General features: G+C 45.5%; 1 protein-coding gene across 1 annotated transcript in view; it reads right to left on the reverse strand.

Annotated features, from left to right (window-relative positions):
- Positions 1–4,862, reverse strand: part of VANGL1 (VANGL planar cell polarity protein 1) — a 45,087-nt gene extending 40,225 nt beyond the window's left edge. The window contains exon 1 of the mRNA XM_056139124.1: positions 4,765–4,862. The gene's annotated coding sequence lies outside the window, so the exon portion shown is untranslated. The remainder of the gene's footprint in view (positions 1–4,764) is intronic.
- Positions 4,863–19,787: the final 14,925 nt, after the last annotated feature.

A 19,787-nucleotide genomic window follows, 5' to 3' on the forward strand; every position in this document is an offset into this window, starting at 1 on the left:
TAAGGCTCAGGAGCCTTCTCAGGAAGGCAGGGAGTCATGGAAAGGAATTGGGTCCTTCAAGCCACAATGTGGCTGTGGCTCCTGACCCGAAACCCCTTTCCAGGGTGTCTCAGAGCACGTTTGGGGGCAATGCCGTATTTCACTGGCTTGCCCTGTGTCCCCATCCAGCTCTAGTCTCTTCTCCTTGGTCCAGGTCCATGCAAGCAGCAGGGCTGTGGCCAAGTTCAGGCTATCGGCCATTCATGGTCTTCCCAACCAGGCCCCTTTTGCAGGCCCCTATAAACTCTACTCTGTGTCCCCAGTCCTGCTCTGGGGGCCAAGCAGGATGTGTGATGTGTGAAGGTTGAAGGAATGATGGGTTTTGTGGCCGCTCCACATGATGACCAGAAATGCTCTGCCAGGGAACAAAATCTGAGTCTATTATAAACCTGGGTCTATCATAAATTTGAGTCTATTATCAAGTGCAATTTTAGGGACTGGTGAATTAACACAATGGGTAGGGTGCTCGTCGTGCGTGTGGCCAAGTTTGGTTTGAACCCCATCATCACATATACACATACACTCCCCAGTATCCCAGGTGCGTTCCCTGAGCACAGAGGCAGGAGTAAGCCCTGACAGAGCTCCCCCAGCCCCAACCATACTCCCACGGGAGGGAAACGGCACAGAGTTCAGGCCAGCAGAAAGGCCAGGGTCATGGAACTCCTACTGTTCAGACAACAAGCACTTCAGCAGCAAGATTTGTGAGTCTTTCAGGCACACTGAGAATCAGCGGCAATTCAGAGCCCCTAACCTACAGGCTTCCACCTTTCCCTCTCAGAACTACCTGAGCCGCTTGGCTGGGGGTTGAGGCCAGGACAGGGCAGGAGCCCCAGAAAGCTCTGCTCTGGGACGCCACACAGCAGGGGGTGTGGGGTTAAGTGGGCAGCAGCTTCAGCTCTAGAATTCCCAGGGAACAATAAGCACCTCCTGGCTCTCTTTTATTAAAAGCCAAGATCAGTGGCCTCAGAGAGACTCTTCCCCTAAAGTGATGTTCACCCACATAAAATGGAGCTGACTACCACTTACAGGCCAAACAGCGCTGAGAAAATCCTATGAGGTAAATAACACGCTAGGGTAATGACAGACAGGCTAACCTTCCTGAAAAGGAAATTATAAAATCATCAGCTGCTCTGCCTACAGCTATTAAGTAATTGAAGGAACTCAGTCAGGGTTTGGAGGGGAGAAAGTTGCTGGGAGGGGCATGTTGAATTTAAAGAGGTCTTCCACAGCCCCATGAAGAGGAGGGCTTTCTGGAACAACTGTGTTTCTACCAAATGACTGACTTTGAATATTTCATTTTTAATCACACACATAATTCTAAAGGGTGGTTTAATCCATTAATTATTTTTTTACTATGTTTCGAAGCTAGCCTTTTTCTCAAGGTACCCATTTTTAATTATATGGCACTCCAAAGGTAAATGACAATTTAAATAATTCTGCTTCAAGTCAACTTTTCTTCTACAGACAAGCAGAGTGGAGTGCCACAGTGCACACAGGTTCTGAAGTTAAACCATCACTACTCAAATCCTGGCTCAGGATTTTAGCAGCTCTGGGACCTCAAATCAAGGGAGTTGAACTTTCTAAGCCTGTTTCCCTCATGATAACAATAGAAATCTATTTTACTTCTAGGCTGGTGAAAGACATGAAATGAGATTGGGAAGATTTCCTTTGCATGATAGGAGGCTTACACATTTTATCACTGAACACCACCATATATTTTTCTTTTTCTTTTTTCTTTTTTAACCTATGTTAGTGTACCTTTATGGGCTGGAGCGATAGCACAGCGGGTAGGGCGTTTGCCTTGCACACGGTCCATCTGGGTGCGATTCCTCTGACCCTCTCGGAGAGCCCAAGAAGCTACTGACAGTATTCCACCTGCACAGCAAGGCCTGGCAAGCTACCCGTGACATATTTGATATGCCAAAAACAGTAACAACAAGTCTCACAATGGAGATGTTACTGGTGCCCACTCGAAAAAAATCGATGAACAATGGGAGGACAGTGACAATGACAGTGACAGTGAACCTTTAAAGAATAACAATGACTCTAGCTAATATTTAGTCATTTTCATTCTACTCCTTTCCACACCGTTCACAGTACCCAGGTTGGAAGTATCAGAGAAAACTCTGGGTTGTAACAAGTCTTTGAAGGTTCTTCCAATCTTCCAGGAATTGAAAGAACTGGTAGAAAAGTGTGCCAAGGTCTGTGAGGCATTTTTGCTGAACTCTATAGCACAGCGGGTAGGGCGTTCGCCTTACACGCGGCCAACATGGCCGACCCGAGTTCGATTCCTCCGCCCCTCTCGGAGAGCCCGGCAAGCTACCGAGAGTATTCGATATGCCAGACACAGTAACAACAAAGTCTCCAATGGAGACGTTACTGGGCCCGCTCGAGCAAATCGACGATCAACCGGAGGGCCATTCTATAAGCAATGCCACACTGTCTGGATCAGAGGGCTAGCAGCATTTGTGACAAACGCATAGGGCATTTCATTACAACAGAGCTCTTAACCAAGGAATAATGCTGGGCCTCTATCTGCCAGGAAGAAAATATTGACAGCATTTTACCCGGCTTGCCAATGACTCCAACTTACCTTCTCAGAATTACTGCTCTTTAGCAATCACTAATTGGCTCCAACACACTTCCAGCAGCTAGCTGCAGATGTCTGAAGAGCTGTGAATGGTTAACTTGTCTGGGATTCTATGATGTGTATTTGTTTTCAAGTGACCCCATGCCACTACTAGCTAAGCTTCAGGAAAATAAGACTGCAGTTACTATTCCTCAGAAACGCCATTGTGGTAGACCCAATAACTGCTGCTGAGTAAGTGAGGATCGGGGGAGACTGTTTCAGAAGGAACTGAGCAAGCACTTCAACATGCAACTTCTACCAAGAGCAGAGCCACGCACAGAACCAGCCCAGCCCCGAGTCCACTTAATCCTGCATTGCCGCGTTTCTGGAAAATGGCATGACATGACATGATGCTCCCAACTGCATCCCCACTAGAACTCAACACCTGCCTACAGCTAACTCACTTTACATAGAGGATGCGACAATAACCAAGAGCTAACAGCGGGTAAGTCATCTGTGCGCGATAGTTCACATATACCCTAGAACCAGCCTCCTAAGGAGTCAAAACACTAATTTCATTTTATGTTTAAGAAAACCAAGGCACATACCTGTGAAATGTTGGAGCCAGGGAAATCTGCGCACTTAATTCCAGAACCTGTGCCCTTAGCTAAAGAAAATGTACAGCAAAGCTACCAACTAACAAAACTGCTTAAGGACAGAGGGTGGCTGGGGCAAGGCAATCACCCAATCATCAGAAGCTGTCTGAGCCAGAAAGAATTTGCCATCCCAATGTCTCCCTCTCCAGCATGGCAGGAGTACAGGAGAAAAGGGAAGAACCTGAAATAGTATCAGCTCACAGCTCCAAGGTGTAAATTACCTATTAAAATACAAAGTCATCAGCCCCATGGAGCCCTAATGTGGCAGAGTAGTCTAGAGAGTAAGAGGCAGGGTGTGAATGGGAACAGGGTGGGGGGGGGAGGGAGAGCTCTTCCTTGCTCAATACCTGTTAATGCCTCAGCACAACAGGGGGACTTGGCAAAGAATCTAACTCCTTCGGAGTTCCAACCTGTGGCTCAAAGGCATGAAGACAACAAAATGCACTGCAAGCAGTCCTCACAATATGCAACAAGCCACCCTCCACACTCTCCCATTTTCTTTACAAATTAAATCACAACCAAGGCACACCACCACAGTAAGCCTGAAATTTTCCACTAGGTAGATCTTTTCACTAATCACACAAAGAGGAGCCAAAGTTTGGGGCTGCTAACAAGCTCCTGGAGAGGTGAAGAGTGTTATTTCTCTGACATGTGGAATAAAACAGTTTCCTCCCACCAATCAAAGTCCCAACAATATCACACAGATTTAATTCAACTCCAAAAACTCTAATTAGTGGTTCCATAAAATGACTAATTCCGTCTCCCTGGATTCAGACGGGTTCTGCCCTCTCACTTTAAGAGCCCAGGAGCGTGTAATCAAGAACCCACCCATTGGAAGGCGAACGGTAGTTAACATTGTTGATCGGTGACACGACTTATCACATTTTCAAGCAGCCCGGTGGAAATGATAACTATCCCCGCGCGAATGCAGATGCTTTACAGCCTGCCGGCTTTCAGAGGGTCTAGAAGGACATGCATTCCCCACCGGCGACCCCTCGGCGGGCGTGAACAGGGTGCCAGCGCCAGGCACCGCCACAAAGCGCTCTCCCGCTCCTAGCTGCACCGAGCTCGGCTCGCCGCAGCCCCGGGCCCGGGCGTCCTCCGGGCGGGCAGGGGTGGACGCAGAGCCCAGCCCGCGGGCGGCACGTCTCACCGGCTCCGGTCCGGGCTCCAGGCCGCGGCCCGCCGCTCCTGCCGCGCCCGCGACGCGTTCGAGTCCTCCGAAGGCTGCCCGGCTCGGGGCCGACGGCGGCTCGGGGCTGCGGGCTGCCGGCGGCCGCTCCCCCGCGTCTGTGCAACTCCTCCCCGCCTGTTGCGTCCCCGCGCCGCGCCGCCGGATCCCGTCCCCCCGCCGCCCGGTGCCCGGGCTGGCCGCGGCGGTCCGGGCGCGCTCGGCTCCGGGAGCCCCGCTCGGCGACTCGCCGGGCGCGGCCGGGCGCGGGGCGTGTGACCGGGCGCGGGGCGCGGGGGCGGCTCCCGCGGCGGGGACCCGGGACTCACCTCGGCGCCGGCCCCGCGGGCTCCGCCGCCCGCGCTCGCGCCTCTGCGGCCTGCGCCGGCCCGGAGAGAAGGCGGCGGCTTTCCGCTTCCTGTCCCGGCGCCGCCCCGCGCCCGGCCGCCCGGCAGCGGCCGCCCCCGACGCCCACCTGCGCCGCCGGCCGCGGACACGCAACGGACACGCACACGCACAGCCACACTCACAAACTCACACGCACAGCCACACTCACACTCACATGCATTCACACGCACAGTCACACTCACACTCACATACATTCACACGCACAGTCACACTCACACATGCACAATCACGCACACACGCACACACATGCACAATCGCACATTCACAACACACAATCACACACTCACATATACATACACTCGCACACAATCACACACACATTCACACGTAACACTCACAAACACACTCACATACACTCACAAAACACACAACACTCACATACACTCACGCATTCACACACACACACATTCACTCACACACACCCACATTCACACTCATACACACATTTACATATTCTTACACACTTCCAACACTCTCCCAACACACACACTCACTCTCACTCACACACTCACAATACTCACACATTCGCACACACATAACACACACAACACATACAACACTCACAACACACACTCACACAGATTCACAAACTCGTAACACACACAACACACAGAACACACACAACACTTACACACTCACATACAACACACACTCACAACACACATTCACACACTTGCAACACTCACACTCACAACACACATTCACACACACTCACAACACTTGCAACACTCAATACTTACAACACTCAACACATTCACACACAACACTCATGCACATACAATGCTCACACTCTCCCAACACACACACTCTCACTCACACACTCACAATACTCACACACATTCACACACACAGCACACACGTAACACACACAACACATACAACACTCACAACATACACTCACACAGATTCACAAACTCGTAACACTCACACACAACACACACTCAAAACACACATTCACACACTTGCAACACTCACACTCACAACACACATTCACACACACTCACAACACTTGCAACACTCAATACTTACAACACTCAACACATTCACACACAACACTCATGCACATACAATGCTCACACACTCACAATACTCACACTCACACTCACACAATCACACTCATACGCTCACACGTTCACACACAATCATACCCTCACACACATGCACATTCACATACTCACACAGTCACACTCACACAAATGCACAAACACACCCTCATACACATGCACAATCACACACACTCACACACATTCACATACCTCACTTAGGCTCAGTACGTGGGCAGAGATTGGCCCCACCAAGTACCCCATCATGCTTGCACATTCAGGCTCACACATGCACACACGTGCGCACACTTAACTTTCAGTGAGAAACAAGTGGGCAGGGATTGATCCCACCCAGCACCAAAGCAGGCACTCAAACATGTGAGATTAAGCTCGCATCAAGTTCACATTCTCAGGGACACACACACACACACTCACACACATTCACACACACATACACTTATACACTCACACATTCACACTCACATACACACACATACTCACCTTCAGGCACAAAATCCAAACCCTTTGCCTTGACAAAAGCACATCAATATTCACAAGATCCCAAATTAGGCACTACCCCCATCACACACCACCCTTTATTTATGAATGTCATTGCAAGAACCAGCTCACAAACACCCATGTACACACTCATACCTCAATCTGAAGTTCAGTAGACTCAGAAAATGATCCCAAAATACACAACACACACACACACACACACACACACACACACACACACCCCTCCTACAGACCCAGAGATCCAAGCATCTTCCTCCCACCCTGAAAGAAATGTCTCCACCCAAACTCAATCTTCTAGAAATGCTGGGAGAGTCCATCTCTTTTGTTTGTTTGCTTTTGGTTTTTGAGCCACACCCTGCGGTTCTCTGCTGCGTTTACTTCTGGCTCTGTACTCAAGAATCACTCTTGGCAGTGTTTTGGAGACCATCTGGGATGCCCAGGATCCAACCTGGGTTGGCCTGTGCAAGGCAATCGACCTCTCTGGCCCCAAGAGATCATCTCTGAAGTTCAGAGCCATGAATTCCAAACCTGACTCCTCCAGGCAGCGTGTTTTTCTGTCTGAAAGATGAAGAGGATAGTGACAAGCCAGAAGGCTGTGGTGAGGAGTGGGAAGTGTCAGTAGAAACAAACAGTCACCAGCTCTTTACTTGAATATTTGCATTCTTCTTTTTACCCACGGGGGAGGGTAAGGGATCCATGTGGAGAGTGTGCAATTCGTCTGGGAGCCTAAACTGCTTACCGGTCAAAACTGTCCTATAGAAGTCCAGAGGGCACTGGGGACAGGGAGCCAACGCCCACCCAGAACTAGCCCTGGACAGGGAACTCTAGCCCCTACAGCTCCTTTCTCAGCCCATCCATATCACATTTCCTCAACAGGCATCATGTCATCTTGTTCTGTTTTGTCTATTCTGTTTGGAGACCATACTCAGCTCTCACTTCAACTGAGAGCGCTCCTGAGAATGCCCCAATCATAGCTTGTATGGCTCAACTAAAGACAACCCCAGACAAGCACCAACAAAAGTGCTACAGGACTACAGGACTGATGACTGTGTGTGGGAACGACACAACCTGATTTGCGAATAACAGTGAGGACCAGAGTTGAAATTGTGAACATCATAGCCACCCCTCCATGCCCCCCTCATTACTGCAGCCCAACAGGAGGCAACTGAGATTGAAGACAGGGGATAAACATAAGTAAATACAATGTTTTAAAGGTTTGTTTAAAGGAGTGGAGGGAAATGTGTAACCGAATGTGCTTTATTGACATGGGGCACCAGAGCATTCCCTTTGGTTCTTTAGTGAAATGTACTGATATATAAGCGAACATGACTATCACACTTACCGTGCATGAATAATATGCTCCCCTACTATACTTGAGGTCAGAAGTGCTCAGATTCATTCCTGGTGGGACTTGGGGAACCACACGTGATGCCAGATATTGAACCTGGGTCAGGTATAAGAAAAACAAGCACTTTATGAAAACAAATAGGAAATATACCCCCCCACACACACCCACAATGCACTTAAGGCAAGTACTGCTCCCCAGCACCATTCCAGCACCCTAGAGGTGGTATCATCTACTGGGAAAACACTGATACTGTTGATATTAATATTTTTGAGCATTTGAAGAAATGAATAATTTGAAGGGAGGCATGTAAGGGTATGTATAAGATTAGTGTTTAGAAGATTAGTTGCCATAAATCAAGATCACTTTGAAGATTCTAGAAGAAATACTCTGTGTTCAACCCAATACTGTCCTCAAAGCATTCTTCAATTTCTCTAGTCAAATATACTCTTTCCTTCCTGGAAAGGTTCCACTTTGGGGACTAGAGAGTTAGTGCAGAGGGGAGGACACTTGCCTTGCATACAGCCAACCTAGGTTTGATCCCCAGCATCCCATTTGGTCTCCTAGCATGACCAGGAATGGTTCCTGAATGCAGAGCCAGGAATAATCCCTGAGCATCACCAGATATATCCCCAAACAAAAAACAAAGAAAAAGTTTTCTACCTTTATATTTTGTATATGTTTAACATATGCTAGCTTACTTTATACAGTGTAAGAATTTGTTTTAACTTGTTTTTGTTTCCTCTCCCCTAAATATCTTAGGCCAGGATCTCCGAGGTCTTTTGCCCACACCATCTACACCCAAGGCTTGCATCCTGGCTACGCTTGATCACAGCCAAAAGACAGCTCACATAGTTGCTGAAGAGAAATGAAAACTCTATGGGAAAACAGCAACTAGTCTGGAGTTAAACTGAGGTACTAAACACAGATGAGAAAGAGCTTCCTTCATAGAAGGAGGTCCTAGTGAAGCAGGAAGAAATGAGATGCGAATCCAAGGTGAGTAAAGAAAAAATAATGGCTGTGAATGTATTTCAGCTATTCCCCTGGAATCTTCCATAGAGGTTAAGCTGAATTTTAGTTCTTTGCATAAAGTTTTATTTTATCTTTGGAATTAAGATAAGAATTCTGTGTTTTAATTTTTTTTAAAAAATCTGTTGCTTTGCACTAACTTCTTAAGAAAAAGTGAAAGTACAAAATTTTTAAAAAATTAATTTAAAAATAATATGTAGAGCCTTCAAAATTACAGCGCATCAGGAATTTCCCATTCTGGTCAAGATGTCCCTGAAGAGCCCTGTGTTAGACCAATCCTCAGTGAATTTTCATAGAAACTGATTTTAATTTCCTTTAGTTTACTCTGTCTTATCGTATGGTACTTTTGTGGGAAAGAGAGGTGATGCAAAATAAACTATGCTAAGTTAATCAATTCTCCATTAGATACCATTTACTGTTTCTGTTTGTTTTTTTGTTTGTTTTATTTTTTGTTTTGGTGCATGCCCAGCTTACTCCTGGCCCTAGGCTCAGGTATCTCTCCTGGGGGATTAGGGCAGCATACATGGTGCTAGGGATCGAACCTAGGTCAGGTGCATGAAAGGCAAGTGCCTTGCCCACTCTACTATTTGATCCTATTTTATTCAACAATCTCAAATATCAGGAAAGGAATAATTGAAAAACTCTGGGACTTGTATATTGCCCATTTTCTGGACACTGCCCTGGCACCGTTTGTCACCAACTAGTTCAGACTCATTCTGGGGTTCAGTTAGCAGGTGCACTTAGCCCTGCCTAAAGTCGAGCTCTCCAGCTAGGCCTTCATCAATTATAAATACGATACTGTGAGCTCCATCTGCCACCCCTTTGTCCCACAGATCCGTTCCTTCTGAAGTCAGTCAGAAGGTCAGTCTATATCAGGTTCTCTCAAGACTTCTGCATACTTCACTTTTCTCCAATTCATCTAGAATGCTCTATTTCTTCCTTCATCACTCCTTGCACTTTCCTCAAACTCTAGAACTACCCACTAAAGTTCTTCCTCCATACCTAGATCTAACTCAGATACTTTCTTTTACCCAAAGCATTTTCTAATTCTCACAAACAGAATCCTATCCCAAGTTAAATTTCCTTATAACATTATGTGTGTATTTTCATCTTTCTCCCCAAGAATGTGTTGATTTCATGTTTTATATATCTTTTTTTCTAACACTATTCTTTTCACATAGCAGCGCTTTAGAAAATATTTAGAAAATATATAAATAGATATCAAATGCCACTTTCCCTGGGGAGATTAATCATCTAAGGAGGGACCCAGCTAACTGAAGTTAGAGAGTATGCACATAAAAACAGATAAATAACAAAACAAAATATAGAAAATAATAAGTGTACCAAATAGCACACTTTTGAACAAGTTGCTTATCTAAACCTCAAGAATACTGAATACAATCCTCGCCCCCCCCAAAAAAAAGATATTTAAGTGAGAAAGTGCTCTGATCAGTAAAATAGATTATACAACCCCAGGCTTTAAAGCAGATAGACTTCATAAATAGAAGAATCTTTCCTGGCTTCACTTAGAGACTGTTTATACTGTTTATAAACATTTCTAATAAACTTAATTATCTGATTCTGAAACCTACCATAAAAACACATTAAAAGAGAGAAAGGAGGTAACCTGAGATCCCAGGAAGAGCGAAGGGTAATTGTGAAGATTGTTATACTGCACAGCTCACATCAACTCCTCTCCCTGACCTCTGCTCTTCTCACACTTCTATATCTGTCAGAGAATAATAGTGTTGTAGTGAAGATCTTGAATTCTGGATTCATGGATGGTCTGCACGCAGCACTCTTTTGTTTGTTTTGGGGCTACAACAGGAGATGCTCAGGGCTTACTCCTGTCTCTGCACTCAGAAATTACTCCTGGCAGTGCTCAGGGGATCTTATTGCGTGCCGGGGATCAAACCTGTATTTGCCACATGCAAGGCAAGTGCCCTACCCACCATACTATCACTCTAGCCCTTGCATACAGTACTATTTTCAAGAAACCAAGGAGAGTATTAAAAAAAATAGAAAATTTTTAATCCAAATTGAAATGTTAAATGGATGCTGAGTCTTGAAAGCAACATTTGTGTAGTATACACACATGTGTAATGTCTATTTATTGGTTTATACTGCCAGTGATAAGGTGCTAAAATATGGGTTTGGGGGGGCCAAAGAAAAGTCATGGTGGTGGGGATCAGTGGGAAAAACTTCCTGGGTGGATCAGCTTGTGAGGAAAGAGATGAAACAGGCAGAGATGGAGACAGGGACTGGAGCAGTGACTGACTTATCACAAATGGGCCATAGCTAAATCCTTGAGCGTGTAGTTTGGTGTGGAGTGTGAGCAGGATGTGGAAGGAGAATTGTTTGAACTGGAGCCATGGGCAGCGAGTTAGAGTGTGTGCACATAAAAACAGTTAAATAACAAAAGTTTACCAAGTATAGCTCAGTGTCTGAACTGAAGTGTCTGCAAGCAGAAACCCACGTGAGATGCTAGATCTGCTGTCTGAGGTCCCAGGTTCTGTGAGTGTTTCTCAGATCCCCACAGAGGGTACATAGAGCACTGGAACTCAACGCGTGGACCCAGCAAGCAGTGCAACTAGAATAAAGTGCAATCATAATGGCCAAGAGCACAAGCTTGTGTTATACATCTGTGAGCAGTGACTAGTGAAATCCATCAGCATGAGATCCACAATATGCTTATTCCCACCATGCACATATGCAAGTCCTAATCATTTCAACAGCATCTTTCATGGGAAGGGAAAGGTGCGTGAATGAGCAGTGAGCAGAACTGGCTCAAGACAAGGGCAGGCTCATACTGAAACATGGTAGATTCAAAGTGAATGGAACTATGAACCTAATACATTTTGGTGAAACTTTAAGGTTGGCTAACAGCTTCCTAAAGTATTCATTCACCCCTTTCTCATTCAAATATGCATACTCAGTGCCTTCTTTCAGTAGGACTCTGAGTACTAACTCCTGGGGATAGGAACTAGATCATTGTTTGACACTGAAGTCAAACAACTAGGGAATAGACAATATCAAACAAGGCTTGGGTTACAAAAGTGATGAACTAACAGTGGGGAGAGGTAGGGTGTAATGACGATCAGACTATAGGTGATATAAGTATAGTCATTATTCAACAGACATTTATTATGCAGTAGTCAGATGCTGGCCAGTATATTAGCTGTGGGAAGACTTCAGAATCAAGAGTTGAACCTTTCCATTGGGGAACCTTTGGCTTGGAGAACCTCTGAGCTGGAGGGGCTGGAGGTCATTCTTGGCATGTGGTGGTCCCAGTCCTGTATTTAGCACCTCATAGCCTCTTGAGCACTGTTGGCCTGATTTATGCTCAGTGGCTCTCACAGCCTGGCCAAGTATAGCTAGAAGTGGCCTCCAGGGTCCCTGAGCACTGTTTGGGACCCCACCACCCTTAACAGAATGGATATTCTGGTGGGAAGAGATGGACAAATGTGTGTGCTATGTGTGTGCCCAGCTATAGAGAGAACTAAGAAGCTTAGGAGCTGGAAGTATGTGTATGTGGGTATATGTGGGGGGTGGGCACACAGTGGAGATCAGGCTGCAGACCAGGACATAGACTTAGGAAGACCTTGTCTTTGTTGTTGCTATTTGGTTTTGTTTAGAAACTTTCTGTTTGCTCAGTCCTCAGGGATGACTCCTGGTGGGCAGGGGGGGGGGGTGGAGGAGGGGACATAGAGGGTACCAAGAACCAAATGCAGCTTGGCAGCCTGAAAGGATCGCCTGCACTGCTGTACTGTCTCTCCAGGAAAACTATGAGAAATTTGAGAGCACTGTGATCCAGAGCAGCACAGGATAGAGGTGTTGGGGCAGAGGCAGGAGCCTCTTCACCTGACCATGATACCAAGCAAGAGCAGAGCTTACTTGAAGGATGAGCTTTTGGCAGCAAAGAGAGAGGAGAGCTGAGCAAAGGCACAAAAATATGGCAGAGTATATCCAAGGAGCCATATCTGACAGCCCAGAGTGCTAAGGGCCTAGTCCACGTTGGGTGCTGGACAACTGCATCAGTATTGTGGGTTGCAAAGATGCCCAGTTTCATGCTCTGGTTTCCCTGATGGGAAAACAGGGCACTGAAGTTTGGAAGGAGCACATTTCCAAGGGCACCTGCCCTGGGAGATCATAGCTGGCATGGGTGGGAGAGAGGTCAGAGTTCAGATGACCATAGATGGTGGACTTAGAAGTTAGGATTTTTTGGCAGGCAGTGGAGGAACCAATTAAAAACTTTTAGAGGTTGCCTGGGGTCCACTCTCCACAATATTTGGCTAACCAGGCATGAAGTTGCTGTGGCCTGCTAGGGTTATGCCTGGTGTTGGGAACCTTTAGTGTACATATGAGGGTAACATGATGGGGGAGGGGAGAATTTATGCTTGAGCTATCACCCTACTCCCACTGATGAGCTTTTATGGGTTGTTGATGCTTCTTTGTATTTTGTTTGGGACTCACACCTGGCTATGCTTAGGGGTCACTCCTGGCTCTGCACTCAGGTACAGTATAGGATGCCAGGGCTTGAACCTGGGTCAGCAGCTTGCAAGGTAAGCACCCTATATTGCTGCCCCCTGAGAAGTGTCTATAGAGAAATTGTAATAAGCAGACTGCCAAAAGATGCTTCCTGGGAGCAAACAAGGAGAATAAATAAGGTTATTGCAGGCACAAACAATGATAAGTCACGTTTATTAAGCATTTGTTATGCGCTAGAAACTGCTAAGTATTTTGCATCTTCTTTACTCCCCACTGCAACTCACTCAATGCAGGCACTATATTATCCTCATTTTCTGGAGAAGGAAACTCAGGTACAGAGAAGTTTAATAACTTGTCTGAGAACACACAACTGCTAACTGGCCGGAAAAGGCTTTGAATCCAGGCTAGCAGGCAACAGGATCCTCTAACCCCACCCAGGAATTCATGCGCTATGCTCAACTCAGGAGAAGTTAGGCTAGGGGTGCTGAATATAGTTTGTGAAAATTCCATGTGCTAAACAGAACTGTAGAGAACAGATATCCAGGTTATGTGGAGCAGAGAGATAAGACAGAAATAAGACTGAAGGAGGTGAAACAGATGTCGTTTCCTTGTTTGGCATAAGCCTGTTTATCGACCAGGGAGAAGAAATCAGAGGACAGCTCAACATTTAAGAAAGAAGGGGAAATTGGGGAGACAGGTGGATGAAGGTCTTTCTTCGTCTAGGTGCAGCTAGTGGTGGGTCAGCAGGGTGGGTGAGAAGGTCCAGGCCAATCAGAGAGATAGAGCGGGGCTTAAGGAGTTCGCATTTCATCAAGGCCCAATCCCTGGCACTATTATGGTCCTCAAAACTCCAGTCGAAATCACTCCTGAGCATAGAGCCAGAAAGAGCTCCTGAACACGGCTGGGTATAGCCCAACCCTGTCCCCTGCACACCTCTAAAATTGGTCAGAGTCATCTTTGAGTCTCTGGGAGTAGGAGAAAAGCTCTGGGAAGCCAGAAGCTGGAGAGGGCATAAGATGGGTGACCCAAAAATCGAGACTCTGATGGTTACTAGGATGGAACCTATGGAAAGTGTGCATTTACCATTATTTTGCCAACCATTTGAAAAGACTCCTAAAGTCTTCTCAGGAACGCCACACAGAGTGCTCATAGTTCTCCTCTGTGATGAGCTAAGTTTGAGCCTAGGATGCAGGAACTCAGAAGACAGTGGTGAGGATGGGCTCTTCCGCTAAGTAACTTTGCTGGATCTGGATGTACAGTATTCAAACAAGGGGACAAATGTGCTGTGCACAAAGGCACCAGGCCCACAGGATCGCAGCCAATGGAACAAGGTACATTCACTCCCCATGGACAATGGACAAAGTGTCTCTTGTACTCTGCAGCCTAGACCCAGTGGCCATCATTCCCTGGAGGGGGAGGGACAGGGAGGGAGCAGTGTCTGACTCAGATCTCAGAACAAGACTCTGTCAGACCTACAGGCAACCCTGTGTCTCTGGTGCCATTATCAGTGAAAGGGCCAAGGCAGAAAGCCCAAGCTGGACACCAACTGTCTCCATGGCCTCAGACTGCTGACACTGCGCAGGTTGTTCCTCTAGCCTGGGTAGTGCCAGGGAGCCCCCTCGGTCAATCACAGACAGAGTTAGACTAGCTAGTAAAGTGGCATGGGCTCTGGACTCTCTCCTTAAGTGCTGTTTTTAATCTGAGGAGTCATCATCAGTAATTCATTATCTATTTATGAGAAACATTTGACTAGCACCCCACAGCCTGCGTTAAGCTAATTACTTGGACTAGCACCAGATGGCATAATTTTCTGAGGGTGTACCAGCCCGCTGGGCACTGGCTTTGGTTCACCTTCCTCCTGGCAAGGTGGGGACATAGACCAGGAGAGGAAGTGTAGGCCTCTGAGTCACAGGTAGATCCCCTTCCTCGGGAGCCCAGATGCTCTCCGAGGGTGCTCTGGAAGGGAGGGACTGCATGTAGACACAGCAGTGTGACACCACCCATCTTGATTAGGGTTCCTATCTGTATCACTGTATCACTGTCCTCCTGTTGTTCATCGATTTGCTCAAGCGGGCCCAGTAATGTCTCCATTGGAGACTTTGTTGTTACTGTGTTTGGCATATCGAATACATCACGGGTAGCTTGCCAGGCTCTGCCGTGCAGATGAAATACTCTCAGTAGCTTGCCGGGCTCTCCAAGAGGGGCGGAGGAATCGAACTCGGGTCAGCCATGTTGGCTGCGTGCAAGGCAAATGCCCTACCACTGTGCTATCGCTCCATCCCAGGGTTCCTATCAACCATGCTTTTTAATTTTCTGTGTTTCTAGGGTCTTGTTGACCCTGAAGGGGTGTCTCTGGCAGGGCTGGTAATTCCTAGAGACAAGAAGGACTCCTGTAGAATCCAATCATCCACATCCCGTCCCCCTCCTTTATCAGGCTCTTTATGAGCTGCTCTGACTTGTCCTGGCCACCCTGGGGCCAGGTCCCAGGTAGAGAAGCAGAGATAGTTCCGATGCCCAAGAACTTGCTGATATTATTTAAACTAGCCAGTGCCCTGCTCTACCTCTGTCTACTCACAACGATCAACAAAGACTCTTGTGTTTGTGTCCCTCCTCCTCCTGCCAGCCTGGAGCGATAGCACAGCGGGTAGGGCGTTGGCCTTACAAGCGGCCAACATGGCCGACCGGAGTTCGATTCCTCTGCCCCTCTTGGGGAGCCCGGCAAGCTACCAAGAGTATTTCGCCCGCATGGCAGAGACTGGCAAGCTACCCGTGACGTATTCGATATGCCAAACACAGTAACAAGTCTCATGATGGAGACGTTACTGGGCCCGCTCGAGCAAATCGATGAACAACGGGAGGACTGTGACCATGATCTCCTCCTGCCACCACACTCACACCTACCCTGCAGCTTCCTGTTTTGGTCTGCATGATGTGGTGCCCTGTTCCCTCTCTCTTGAAAACTGCCATTCCAGTACCAAGAATCTTCTAATCTGTTGGCTTTATCATGCCTGATTAAGAACAAAACTTGCATTTTATTTTATTTATTTTTGTCTTTATTGTTGAGAAATTATAATTTGCAGCACTGTTAATGATTGTTAATGTTTCCTGTGCATGTAATTCCAGACACACCAGCATATTCAACTGTACACTAAAGGAACTAAAGGATCTCAAGGAGCCCAAGGAGCCTTTTCAACTCCCACCCCCTGAAAACTTAGTTCTGTGGATCACTTCTCCCATTGTGTTGCCTTTAGCCCTTATTTGCTACCTTGCTGTGTATCTTAAAGTCCTACAAATTTGGTATCTATTCCTTTCCTTCTGACTGACTTCACTTGACATCATATCCTCCAGTTCAATCCATGTTGTGGCAGATTGCATGATTTTGGTCTTTTTTAGAGCTGCATAGTATTCTATTGTTATGTATCTCACAACTTCCTAATCCGTAGCTGAGCATTTGCATTGTTTGGCTATTGGCTATTGTACTAAGCACTGCAATGAACACCACTTGATCACTTAACAACCTGTTACTCATGGATTTGCTCAAGTGGGCTCCAGTAACGTCTCCATTCGTCCCTGTGGCGTGCTAGGGTAGCTCAATGGCATCTGCTTGTTCCAGGAACAGGAAGAGCCTCAAACTGATTGTTCAGGGTCTTGACGAAGAAGTTTGACCATCTTATAGGTGGGTGGCCACGCAATCTTTTGACATCCCATGGAATCCAGTCAGTAATGGCTGTAGTCCAGCAGTTGTCTCCAAACTGCATTATGTGTCTAGCCCATCTGATTTTCGACTGCCTTGGCAAACGAGACAGTGTCCCTGATTCATTATAGCAATGAACATAGGTGTGCATATATCCTTTCAAATTAATGTTTTTGTCTTTGGAGTATAGCTGCTGAGAAGGGACATCACTGGGTTGTATGAGAGTTCTACTTCTATTTTTTAAAGAGATCTCCATATTGCTTTGCATATAGCCTGAACAGATTACATTCTCACCAATAGTGAATGAAGATTCCTTTCTCACAATAATCCCAGAAACACTGACTGTTTTCAGACATTTTTTTAATATATCTCATTCTCACTGGTGTGAGATTGTATCACAGAGTTGTTTTGATTTTCCTTTTCCTAATCATGATTGGCAACGAACACATTTTATATGCCAATTGGCCATCTGTATGTCTTCTTTGGGGGAAGTGTTCATCTTGTCTACCCATGTTGGGATAGGACTCTTGGATTGTTTGTTGTTGAGTTTTGTGGTTGTTTTATAGATCTTTAAAACTTGCATTTTGAATCAGGATTTAAAATGCAGCTAGCCATGTAAATGAACACAGAAAAGGTATAAATATTCATTGTGTTCTCTATTCTGTGTAATATATGTAATATATACCTTAAAACTATTGTCTTATATAATGGCATTTTCCTGGAAACACTGTGAATATATTTTGCAGAAACATAGATGGGTTGAGTGGCTTTCCATGGGGCTGAAGCCAGGTCTTCTAGCTTCCAGGCAGAACTTTCCCATCTATCTGATCATAGATAACAAAGAGGTTTTTTTCATTGTTTCATTCTTCTTTTCTCTGCTGCCCATTCCATTCTTCATCTTTCTCTTTCTTCCTCTTTTCTAAAACCAATGTTTCCAATGTTACATGTGTATTTTCCCCTGTAGATGAAAACCTGATTATAAAGAAATAATAAATTTCAAGACAAAATAAAACCCCTTCTTTTGTTTTTAATTTTTATTAGTAAGACATCATGAGGTACAGTTGTAGACTGTACAAAGTTTTGTGCTTGGGTTTCAATTATAAAATGATCAAATACCCATCCGTCCACCAGTGCCCATTTCCCACCACCACAGATCCCAGTATCCCTCCCACCCCCCCATCCCCCCTCATCCCACTCTGCCTCTGTGGCAGGGCATTCCCTTTTGTTCTCTCTCTCTTATTGGGTGTTGTGGTTTGCAAAAGAGGCAATGGGTGACAATCATGTTTGGTCTATAATCTACTTTCAGCATGCTTCTCCCATCCTGGGAGGATTCTCCCAACACCCTTTATTTGGTGTTCCCTTCTCTATCTGAGCTCCCTTTTCCCCTAGCACGTGTGGTTGGCCTCCAAGCCATGCAGTAAAATTCGTGGTACAAATCTCGGCCATTCTTGGGTGTTAGTCTCCTATTTTGTTGCTTTATGTTCCCCAGATGAATGCAATCTTTCTATGTCTATCCCTTACTTTCTGAGTCATTTCGCTTAACATGATACTTTCCATGTAGTACCACTTGTATGTAAATTTCATGACTCTATCTTTTCTAACAGCTACATAGTACTCCACTGTGTAAATGTACCAAAGTTTCTTTAACCAGTCATGTGTTCTTGGGCACTCAGGTTTTTTTCCAGATTCTGGCTATTGTAAAGAGTGCTGCAATGAATAAACAATTGCAGTTGTCACTATGACTATACTTTTTTGACTCTCTGGGATATATTCCCAGGAGTGGCATTGCTGGGTCAAATGGGAGCTCAATTTCTAATTTTTTGAGAATTGTCCATACTGGTTTCCTAAAGGGCTGAACCAGTCAGCATTCCCACCAGCAGTGAAGGAGGATCCCTTTCTTGCCACATCTGCGCCAGCACCAGTTGTAAAACCCCTTCTTTTATTGCAAAATGTTTACGTGTTTCACTTATAATAATTCTTGCACTCAGTTTAATAATAAAATTTTCAATTACGTATTTGTTTTAAATGATTTTTAAAAATTGGAGGGTTATGTGAGAGTAATGGAGACTGTTTTACACTTTTATGCAAAATAGCTATAGTCATAAAAAATACATAAAACTGTAAGGATTCAAGAAAGTGGATATTAGACAACAGTAGATAATGAACCCTGAGACACAGGAGACAAATCAAGAAATTCCTACCAATGCCACAACTTTTCAGCTAAAACGTATATTTGGGTATTGGTATAAGATGGAGAGATCCAAGCACTGAAGTCTCCCTGCACTGAAGAAGTGGAGTTAAGATTTAAGGAGGCAGAGTAACAGCAAAACTCTAGAAAGATCAACTGTTTGATTGAGATCAAATCAGATCTCATACATGTGTATGAAGAGACTTCCGGAAAGACATGCAGGAACAATATCTAAAACATATGGAACAGTAGGTAGTGACTTTTATAAGCAGTTGTCTGGAAAACTTCATGATCCATGGAGCACTGTGTAATATAATTGAAAGAACTGCCTTAGCAAAGGGTCAAAAACAGCCCTAGATTAAATGTTGCTGTTTTTGCCAAACAAAGCTTAATTATTCTTTTTTTTTTTAATATAGAAGTACTGCTATTTATTTAGCCACTGATAAGCTGACTGAAGTAGGCCTAAACTCCGCATTACTTTAAAAAAATTTTTTTTTCAATTTTAATGTAGTAGTATTACTATTTATTCAGCTGTTAATTAGATTGATTGAATTGGTCATGAACTCCACCTTACTTTTTTTTTCTTTTTTATAAATTTATTTATTGACTCACCGTGAGAGAAGTTACAAAGCTTTCCT

The sequence above is a fragment of the Sorex fumeus genome, unplaced genomic scaffold (assembly GCF_029834395.1).
Source record: "Sorex fumeus unplaced genomic scaffold, SorFum_2.1 ptg000131l, whole genome shotgun sequence".
In the NCBI taxonomy this organism is placed as follows: domain Eukaryota; kingdom Metazoa; phylum Chordata; class Mammalia; order Eulipotyphla; family Soricidae; genus Sorex; species Sorex fumeus.